This window comes from Gavialis gangeticus, unplaced genomic scaffold, assembly GCF_001723915.1.
Source record: "Gavialis gangeticus isolate Ggan-Ray unplaced genomic scaffold, GavGan_comp1, whole genome shotgun sequence".
NCBI classification, from domain to species: Eukaryota; Metazoa; Chordata; order Crocodylia; family Gavialidae; genus Gavialis; species Gavialis gangeticus.
Genome location: NW_017729025.1, coordinates 24,841,484 through 24,852,350, shown reverse-complemented (window position 1 = coordinate 24,852,350; position 10,867 = coordinate 24,841,484). Strand labels below are relative to the sequence as shown.

At 43.4% G+C, this 10,867-nt stretch overlaps 1 long non-coding RNA gene across 1 annotated transcript in view; it reads right to left on the bottom strand.

The window, feature by feature from the left end:
- LOC109298432 overlaps positions 1-10,867 on the bottom strand; it is a 20,615-nt gene that overhangs the window by 9,474 nt on the left and 274 nt on the right. Inside the window, exon 2 of the long non-coding RNA XR_002097608.1 lies at positions 9,944-10,110. This is a non-coding gene — a long non-coding RNA (uncharacterized LOC109298432). The remainder of the gene's footprint in view (positions 1-9,943; positions 10,111-10,867) is intronic.

The following is a 10,867-nucleotide window of genomic DNA, read 5'->3' as shown; positions in this document are numbered from 1 at the left end:
AAGCTTCCTTTTTGTGATTTAGTTTACTGAAGAGTTCCCTGCTAAGCCAAGCTGGTCTTCTGCCATACTTGCTAGTCTTCCTGCGCATCAGGATGGTTTGTTCCTGCACTCTCAGTAAGGCTTCTTTAAAGTATAGCCAGCTCTCCTGGACCCCTCATTCCCCTCAGACTGGCTTCCCAGGAGATCCTGTCCATGACTTCCCTGAGTGAGTTGATGTCTGCTTTTCTGAAGTTCAGGGCTATTACTCTGCTGCTCTCCATCCTTCCTTTCCTCAGGATCCTGAGCCCAATCAGCTCATGGTCACTGCTGTCCAAGTTGCCATCCTCTAGTACATTCCCCACCAGATCTTCCCTGTTTGTGAGCAGCAGGTCAAGAAGAGCGGGGGGGTTAGTGGGGAGATGGGAAGCGTTGACCGCGAAGTTGTCCCCAACACTCTCCAAAAACTTTCTGGATTGCCCATGCACTGTTGTTTTGCCCTCCCAGCAAATATCAGGGTGACTGAAGTCCCCCCATGAAAACCAGGGCCTGCGTTTGGGAAATTCCACTAGGTGTTTGAAGAAAGCCTCATCCACCACTTCTCCCTGGTCTGGTGGCCTACAGCAGACCCCGACCATGACATCACACTTGTTGCTCTTCCCTCTGACCCTAACCTAGAGACTCTCAACAGGCCTATCTCTAGCTTCTCAAACCGTTTGTACCCATCCATGACACTGCTTCAGTCATTCGAGCTCCCACTAAATCTCTGTTATTCCAATCATGTCATAACTCCGTGACTGTGCGAGGACTTCCACTTCTTCCTGCTTGTTTCCCAGGCTCCATGCATTTGTGTACAGGCACCGGAGGTAACTAGTTGATTGCCTTGGTTTTTCAGGAAGTATGACAACACCCTCCCTGTTGCCCCCTTCTGCTTGCTCTCCCTCCAGGTCTCCCACTTTTCTGCTTACCTCAGGGCTTTGGTTTCCATCCTCTGGTGAACCTAGTTTAAAGCCCTCCTTACTAGGTTAGCAAGTCTGTCTGTGAAGACGCTCTTCCCTCTCTTCATTAGGTGGATCCCATCTCTTCTCAGCAATCCTTCTTCTTGGAAGAAAATCCCATGGTTGAACAAGCCAAAGCCCTGCTGGTGACACCACCTGTGCAGTCAGGTGTTGATCTGCAAGATGCACCTGCTCTTTTCCAGGCTCTTTCCTTTGATCGGAAGGATTGACGAGAACACAACCTGAGCCCCACACCCTCTCACCCTTGTACCCAGAGTCCTGTAGTCACTTTTGACATGCTCAGGGTCTCCCCTGGCAGTATCATTGGTGCCCATATGGATGACACTACTTTCTTTTGTCTTATGATTGTCTTTAAATGTGTATCATAAGACAATTATAAGACAAAAGAAAGACATGCAGTAAAGAGTAAAATCTAGTTAGTGGCAGAGTGAAACCCTTTATAATTATTACCTATTTATTACCACTGGGCATGTCTACGTGTGCAATTAATGCAACTGAATATACTCTGGCTCAATTTGAGCCAGACTAAACTAATCCCTGCATCACCATAAACATGTGTGTGGCAATTAGGGTGAAGCAGACTAATTTACTGCACTGCCAGATACCACTTGTATCTAATGGGACTATCCAGCAGCACAGTGAATTAGTCTACTGCACCCTAATTGCCATGCATATGTAGATGGTGATGCTTTACTGTGCATTAAATTAGTCTTCTGCACAGTAAAGTGCCTTGTGTAGGTGTGCCCTATGAATTGCAGGGAGATCAGTATTTGTTAGGCTGTAATGAGCCATAAACCCAGTGTCTGTATTAAGTCCAAGTTTTTATTATCTAGTAGAGTTATGGATTTATGTTCCCAGACCCATCTTCTGGAGATATTTTGTAAATTTCCTTTGAGCATGAGAAATTTAAGGTCAGAGAGGGAGTGGTAGTTCTGTGAAAAATGAGCCCCTAGTGGTATTTCTGAATCTCTGTCCTTTATATTTTTGGGAGTGTATTCTGATGTGTTCCTGTCTGTTCTTATACTTGGGGAGGCCAGAGAAAAAAAGAGCTCCAAAAGGCAAAGCAAGAAGATAATGAAGAGGTGAAGACTGAAGCAGAGGTGCAGTAGAGACGATGGCTTTAGGCAAATGGACAGGCAGATTGAGCTACAGGAGAGAGAGGAAAAGCAATAATGATGCTAAGGCTGCAGACAGTGGTTAGTGAGATAAAGGTTTCCAAAGAAATAGGGCAGAGGAGTCTGTGCTTAAAGGTGATCCCCTTCCCCAAAGGAAAGCACTTCAGTCTTTGAAAGCTCAGATAAAGGAACCTGAGAGGAACCACAGGCTTTTTGATTCGACAAGCAAAGAAGATGAACAGAGAAGGATCACTAAGGGTCAGAGAAGGGTCATTTGACTCGTATTAACATTATGGAGCTCTGGCTCAGGCCCTAATGGTAATGGCTGGGAAGACAAGAGTTGCATCACTAGTGTACACTTCAGCAAAATGGCACAACAATAATTTAACTGTTTGATAAGATCCACAAGAGGGAGCTCAAAGTAAATTAAACATTTCCATGGTCTTGGCAACTTTCTGGAGACTAGAAGAAACATTCTGGCGGCACAAAATCGTTGCTCTACAGGAAGTGTACAGAAGAGCTGGCCCTGTCCTGCATTTACAGCTAGCAGGTAGATGATGGTGGAGCTTTACATGGGCCCAGATGTCCATCCTTGTGCTGCACACGACAGAATCAGGGCAAGGCTTCTTACAACAAATGGAATGATTAGAAACAGATGGAGGGCCAAATTCAGCCCTGGTGCAACACTACTAGAATCAGTACAAGTTGCATACTGAGCAGAGGTGTCCAGGAAAGCCAAATTAAGACTTAGTGTAAATGGCTCCAGTGAAGTCTGAATTTCAGCCATACAGTATTTAGAACCAAATTAAATAAGTCATAGGTCTCTGAGTTTATACAAGGAATCTATTCTGTGTGTAATTTATGGCAAAGTCAAATTAATGTGTGGTCCTGGTCACTGAAAACCTAAGTGGCAAATATGCATATATCCTGTCAATCTTCATTTTAAAGCCCTTATTTCTGCTTTCTGTAGTGCTCAATAAAATTATGTTTAGGCTGTGAAGAGACATAATAACAGAAACATTTTCAGTGTCAAGTAGCAACAGCATGTTTTAATTGCATCAGACTGTGGAACTGATTGCAGATGTGCAGATGTTCCACCACAGTCAGAGCCTAACAGCCGGACTTCATGCTAGAAAAAACACCGTTTTAGCCAGCACATTCTTAGACACCGTGGCCACATCGACACAAGACACTGACTGCTCAGTAACCAGTGTTACTGTGCAGTAGCATCCCAAAATGGCTTCTTGGTGACGCTTACTGCGCAGTAGCTCATTACTACTGTGCAGTACCTTCTTACTACTGTGCAGTAGCAACATAACACTCTTCATGCCACGCAGCGCTACCGTGCAGTAGTGACAAGTTACTGCGCAGTTAGCGTCTTGTGTAGGCCTGTTTATCATAGAACTGCTAGGACTATAAGAACCCTTGCTGGGAATCTAATTTGGCCCCCCTCTATCTGAAATAATCAAGACACTACAATGACAGTGGCTTTGGGAGGAGAAGGTGCTATGAAGGTCCTAGATTAGCAGTAAAGATTTACGATGCTTTTTTACATCCCACTGAAGTCAATGAGAGGGAGCATTTCCATTGACTTCATTGGGAGTGTATTTGGGATCTACTGATTTGGTTGTGTAAAGTGATCCACCTTTGAGCCCGCTCTAATCTAGTGAAGAAATTAAGCGCATGCTTAGAGTTAGGCATGTGAAGGATTCCACTGATGTAAATATGACTTTTCACATGTGTAGATTTAAGCATATGCTTACATGCTCACTACATCATGGCCCGAGTGCTCAGCACCTTACAGGTTTATGCCCAGTAGGCCACAGCTACTGACTGTGTCCAATCCCACTCCCACTGGAGTCTACAGGAAATACACTGTTTACTTAAATGGCAGGAAGAACATCAGTATATATAGGCCTGATCCCACAACGTGCTCAGGATGTCTTGTGTAGTCAGTGGGAGCATAGGGAACTTAATTTCTTAGGATCAAGAGCGCTTAACAAGGTCTTAGGCTATGATTAGGTTGCATTGGGGGGGGGACAAATGAAATCAGCATTTCTTACATATATGAAAGGAAAACCCTCTGTTATTTAAAGCAAGATTTTTCACTTGGCTTTTTCTAGCAGGTACCCGAGGAACAGTATCCGGGGCTTATTTTACTGTTATCCTCCTGTAGTTCCTTAATGTACAGTGACAGAAACAGGGCTAGGGCTAAATAAATAGTACATCATAATATTTCAGCTCACTGTGAGGTGAAAAGGAGATAGTTCAAAAGTTCAGTGAGTTACCAGCTCTCCCTCATGTACTTTATCTCTCCTACTAAGGCTGGTATTAATCTAGATAACTCACTGAGTACAGAAAATAATAATAAGTAGAAGATCATCATGTTGAAAAATGTGCTGTAGACCAGCATGGCAATTTGGAAGATTAATTCAGTCCAGCAGGGACTATAGCTCCTGGCTAGAGTTAGACTGGACACCAATTACTGTTTGCAATCGCTCCTTCCACAGATGAGGATTGGGAAAACACCTGCTATGCATGAATAATTCTCCCTGAGCTAATATGCTTCCATTCAGTGCTGGTTAACACTATTCATTCCACACATGTGGTGATGATAGCAATGTGATTAATTCTGTTATTTTGGCAACACTCTGATGGACTACATTTATTTAACACCTCTGGCCACCTCACTTGCATCTGTTCATTAATCCTCCTCAGCTAAGACTGCTGTTTATACTCCAAACCCCTCACTACTCATCAAATAGCTGACTCCCATTTTCTTTCTTTTTTAAGGAATCTGCCACAAAAATGTGGGTCAAGTGAAAATACATTGAAAATAACATTTGGGGGCAGGGACTGTCTTTTTATTATAAGGGTCCTAAGTGCCAAGCACTAGAGGGGTCTGATTATTGACCAAGGCCTTCACAATATATAACAATAAAACACAATATGTTTGTTATACGCCGCCTTGGATCAGTGATAGTAGCCAGGTGTATCTTGCAGATTACCAGCACTAAAAGCACAGGGTCAGACTAACCACTTCAATAAGCAAACGTAACCATTGGAGTGACTGCACATTGACCCATGTCATACAATAGCGGTATTAACTTCTATTTCCAGGCTTCTGCCACCTGACCAAGGCCAGGGTTACAGAGGTTAATGAGCTGGTGTTTTCTTTTACAGAAGACTAATTTCAATTGATTATCACGGTGGGCTGTGATCTTGTTAGCTGTTCTAAGATTAGCATGATAAGGATTCCTCATGGTGTGGATGGGAGATCTTCAAGGGAAATGCAAGTGTGCCACAGGAAATGCTATTCTTAATTCATTTGGTGTGTACTTCTTTCCAATTCAGCACAGGAGCTGACACAGTGCTAAAGGACACTGTAGCTGGAGAAAGGTAAAGGAGAGATAAAGTCAAGAAACTGATAGCTTGGGATCATTAATGCCCCTGTGAAATTTTTTGGAAGAGTAGAGATATTGGTCCAGGGACTCTGATCAAATTTCAATGTGAAATTTCATAATCCCTGAAATTAAGATTTAAAAGTTTAGCTTGCTTATATGCCTTGTGTCCTATTTCAGTCCATATCCTATGTAGTTTTCATACTTCTCTCACCTTGTACAGTAAAAGCAGACCACTGAATTTCACTTTCTATTTGCAGTCAGAGTTGGTTTCCTGTTCTCCTGCATTAGCACAAACATTGCTGTGTTTGAGTTTCCAGTACTGTAAGTAAATTCTCCCAAACTTTAAAATGTTGCCTGGACACTGATTCTAGTTGCATTACATTTTATACATTTATGATTTTCTCTCCACCACCCCACAACCAAAATTTGGGATTATGATATTTGTCATAATGTCAGTAAGAGAAGGCCTATCCTGTATGGTCCTGTGAAGCCTTCTAAACATTCTTTTTCCACTTTTGATTTGTATTCACCCAGTTCTTCTGCTTTCGTATAACCTGGATTCCCCAATCCAAGCAGATGTATAGCCTCTCATTTCCATGCCACCCCCAGCTTTGAATCTCTCCTTCTGTGAGTCTTTGATCTTTGTTTCAAGATCGTTAGGGGGTTTAGCAATGTTCTCTGTTTACTGTGAAATTTGTCTTTCCCCTCTTTTCTCCCCTATTCAAGGTTTTTGAACACCTTCAGGAGTGAGATAAAAATGTACACTGAGATGCTGGCACTTTTGTCTAATTCCCCAATCAACTTGATCTCTTCGCTCGCCTTGTCAGGCTTAAATGTCATTGTGCTATTCATGTAGATATTTCAAGATCACTTACAGTCCTCCCTCTTTCAGTGTTTCAAACTGTACTTTTATTGCCAGCATGTCAGAGGTCTTTTCATACTCTCTGTAAAAAGCTGCTCTGAGCAGCTTGTTCTATTCAGGTGCCAACTTCAGAACTTGAGTCACTTTGGACAAGCCACTGCTAAAGAATTAATGTGTAAACTGCCTGTTGTCATCTCAGATTACAGCTCAGATTTTTGTGTGGTTCCTTCACTAATCCATTTGTGACTGCCTTGTATCTTTTCAACAATAAATTGATGGGGGAGCAGAGGGGATGTCCCATTATGTAGGAGAATTTGGGGCTCGGGTGGGGAAGGACAGGGACTACGCAAGAGCATCGGTGATTGTTCAGATTGGTTCAGCAGTCCCTGCAGTTGATCACCCGCTTGGAGGAGGGCAGATCAGAGAGGCTGCAGAAGCAGTTCCATTTGCTCTGTGCAGACTGGAGGAAAACATTTCTTACCCTCCATCCTCATGAAGGGCCCTTAAACATGGCCTGGCCCTGTGTTTTTAGTTGTGGCCATTGGAAAGATCTCATACTTTACAAGTGTCACTGAGCTATGTCTCAACCTCTTCACTAGTCATCCCTGAATAGCTGCCTCTCACTTGCCCCTTTCTTTTCTAACAAGAACCTTGTTTGAAACAAGGACAGGTGACAGAACAGATTGAAAGCTGCACTTAAGGGGCAGGGATTAGGTACTTGTAAATACTCATTTTCAGGACAGGTCCCCAGGGATCTTCGTCTTGCTTGCCTGTCTCAGTGCTATGAGATGCTCATCTCCTATTGATCTATCTATTGGACACAATACACTGCCAGGTCTCCTTTTGCTACTTTCAGCTAGTTCCATGGTAGCTCAGGTCTTTTCGCATGTTTGAGCCCTTTGCTTGGTGTACCTCCCCACTCCTAGCTGGCAAAGCCAGTACCTTTCCTTTACCCAAACCTTTCTACAATGCTCACCCCTGCTTGTGGTCCAGGAAATGCACATTCATTACAATAATTACCAAACATATCCAGTGACTCCCTCTTCCTTCCCCTCCCCCAGCTACATTTGCCTTCTGTAGAGTGCAAGCTCATCAACACAGTTTGGGCCAACTCCTCAGCTGCTGCAAATCCAGAGAGCTTGATTAATTTTTAGTGGAGTTAAGCCTGTTTATGCCAGCTGACACTCTGGCCCACAGCCTTTTTTCTTTGTGTCTTAAACAGCACAGAGCCTATTGTTAATTCTAAATAAGTACTAATAAAACAATAGAGTATGGCACTTGGAACTGTTCTGGTCTCTAGCAGATCAGCAGGCAGTAAAAAGATTCCTGCGGGGGATACAAAAGTAAAAGGCCCTTGAAAGGGGTTTTATATGATCCATGAATGGCAGAATGGAACAATCAGTGACAATTTTGCACAACCAAGGGTTTGGGGTTTTTTTCAAGCAGAGGCTACATAAAATGTTAACTAACTGATCAAACTGGTCTCACCTTAATAAGCAATATGTGACATACAATGCTGAAAGGCTGGCAGGGAGAGAGAGACATCAGCTCAAAGATGCATTGAGATTTTTACTTTAGAAAAATAACGTAATTCACCAAATACCATCTTCATGAGATTTGTGCTGGCTTTCACAGGCACTAATGCATCTGGTGAAAGAAAGTTGTCAGTACTGAAAGACGTTTAGATCTAAGAGGAAGCACAACTGTCAGCAGAGACAGCAAAGCAATGACTGGGGTTAAGGCCCATCCAGGTAGTAATAGCTGTGAGTTCAGAAAATAAAATTAAAAGGGATAAAGCAACATCTTCCATCTAAAAGGAACCTCTTTTCTTTTATATTAACCCAAATATTGTTTTCTCCCCCGCCCCCTTTTTTCTTGATTGCAAGTTGGCATTAGACAGATTCTGGAACCACAGTTAATGGATAAGTGGATTTGTCTCATACTGCAGCTTTACACAGTGTGTTACTGTGGGCGTTACTAATTGCTAAGCAGATTTAAAGTGTTCTTTGAGTTGCAAACTGCAGTATTTCTGCACATACTGATTATTATTCATCTTTTCCAAAACACTATGGACCTGATCCTGCAATCTGCACTCCTACTAAAGTCAGTGCTGTGGGAGTTTTGCCTGAGTAGAGATTGCAAGATTAAGACCCAATTAAAATAGCTGTAAGGTTGAGCTGGGCAGCAAACAGTTCCTCCTCCCTCCCCTCAATCCCTGGAAACCTTTTTAAGTGCTCATGAGGTAGAACTAGGCCTCAAACTGCAAACTCCCACATCCTAGTTCAGTATCCTAACAACCCAGGCTATGGTCTATTCTGGGATCCATCCATACTGGAATTTGTCTGTCTGTCTGTCTCTTATCTCCTCCTCCTCCCAGTCCCTTCATTTTTCACCAGAAATTGCATCCTTGACTCCCCAAAAAACCCTTTCCCAATGGAAGTTTAATCTCAACTAGTAAATTCCCACTTTACTGGAAAATTCCCAACCCACTCTACTGAAGGGTATAATTCCACGAGTCCTAGAGAGGTTCGTGTGCCTCCTCATAGCTCGGTCTGATTCTAGGGTTGGGACTTTTTGTTTGCTGGCTAGCTAGTTTTCCCAGTTTTGATGTGGCCGTTTTCATTTCTTAGGAGAATGAATTCAGCAGTCCTGTCCCACGAAAGAAAAATTCCCTCCAGACCTCACAAACCTCCCTCGCTGGCCCACAGCACTATTGTGACAGTAGAACGTAGCCACGGGAGAAGGTCATGGCTGCGTAAAGGGAGCTGGAGCCAGCTCCATGTATGGCTGTGACTTATTAGGACAGAGACCTTGAATTGGATTCAGTACTGAATGGTGCGCCAGCTCGGAGAACGGAACAGTGGCGTGATGTGTTCATGGAAACCTGCGTTGCTAAGCAGAGAGGATGCTGTGCTTTGTACCAAGTGGAGCTTTTATGGATTATGAAGTTTCATTCCTTGAGATAAGTTACAGTAACAGAGCCTGAAAGTGATAAACGTGTGCACACCATGGCCAGGCTGGAGTTGGTAAGCTGGGGTAGTCTCCTGGCTAGTCAGAGGTAGAAGTGGGTGGTTAGCAGCTGTAAGAACTGGGCATCCGACAGCTGTGAGGCCCTCTAAGCTACACACTAATTAAATGTGAACTCGGGGCATGGGGGCAGCTGCAACACTACTGTACCAGCAGCTCCCATCTCTCCATGCAATGAAGCCTGGGTGAGCCCTTTCCACCCCAGAATACACACACTGGCAAGAGTCACCATCAAGCCCTTTAGTGCTACCTAACACATGGTTGTTCAGAAAACATATTACGTGAAATCCTGGACCTACTGAAATTAATGGCCAAATCCCACTGACTGCAGCAGGACCAGAATTTCATCCACGGTGTCCACAAATATTGTTGAGAGTGAAAAATGCTCAGTCAAAAACACAAGCAAAGAAGAGAATTTTCAAAGGTCACAACTTGTTACTTTTCTACTGTGTGAGTGTTTAATAATGAACCTTGGGACGTGGGCCACATTAGCCCTAATTATAGCTCATTAAATATTTATATAGCTTAATCTTTTCTCACCTGGGTTTTTTTGTTGCAATATGATGTGTTTGTGCTGCTGGCCTTTCCTTCTAACTTAGCTCTTTGTTCACCTTGCAGGTTTCTGATCCACTCTCACTTGTGTTTGAAAAAGTCAGGGATGGGAATGCATCTCACTGAGACAGGGAACCAAGAGCAACGAAAATGCCCTGCTAAGAAAACCAAAGAGAATTTAAGCACAAAGGAGTTTACACAGCTTTTTTCATAATGCAAAACAAAAGATTTCATGAAAATTAGCTGCCAGATGTCCCCTAAGGAATCCACTGGGACAACCACACTCATTTCCATGTGAAACCTCAGGCAGAATGGAGCCGACATTGCTAGTGGTAACAGGCTAGTGCATTATCTCTGTGCCACACCTTGCTACTACCAAGGCTATATTAGATGAACTAAAACCAGGTGGGAGTAAGATGAACCATGCATGGCAGCAGATATTATGTTAGCAGTGCAGCCCCTCTGTTTCAAGTCACTTGTTAAAATAACCCTTTTTCCTAAAGACCTAGAAGCGTTATTCCTCTTGCCATGGGACAGTTACTGGTCCAAATGACAAATGCAAAATAAATCTTACTGATTACAATAATTTGAATGAAACTTGTGAGAGAGTGCCCTGGGCAGGAAAGAGTGCTGGGGTCAGATGACCCCAGCCAGGTGTTCCTCCAGTCTCCTTTTAAATACCTTCAAGGAAGGGGACAGCAGCACCTCCCTTGGAAGCATATTCCATATTTTGGCAACCCTCACTGTAAATAATTTTTTCCCTGATGTCCAATCTAGATTTGGTCTCAGTTTGTGGCCATTGTTTCTAGTTACCCCGATGGACACCCTGGTAAACATCATATCCCCTATTTCCTGCTGTCCCCCCCCCCCCGGGTGGGGTTTTAGATGGCCACAAAATCACCTTTCAGCCTT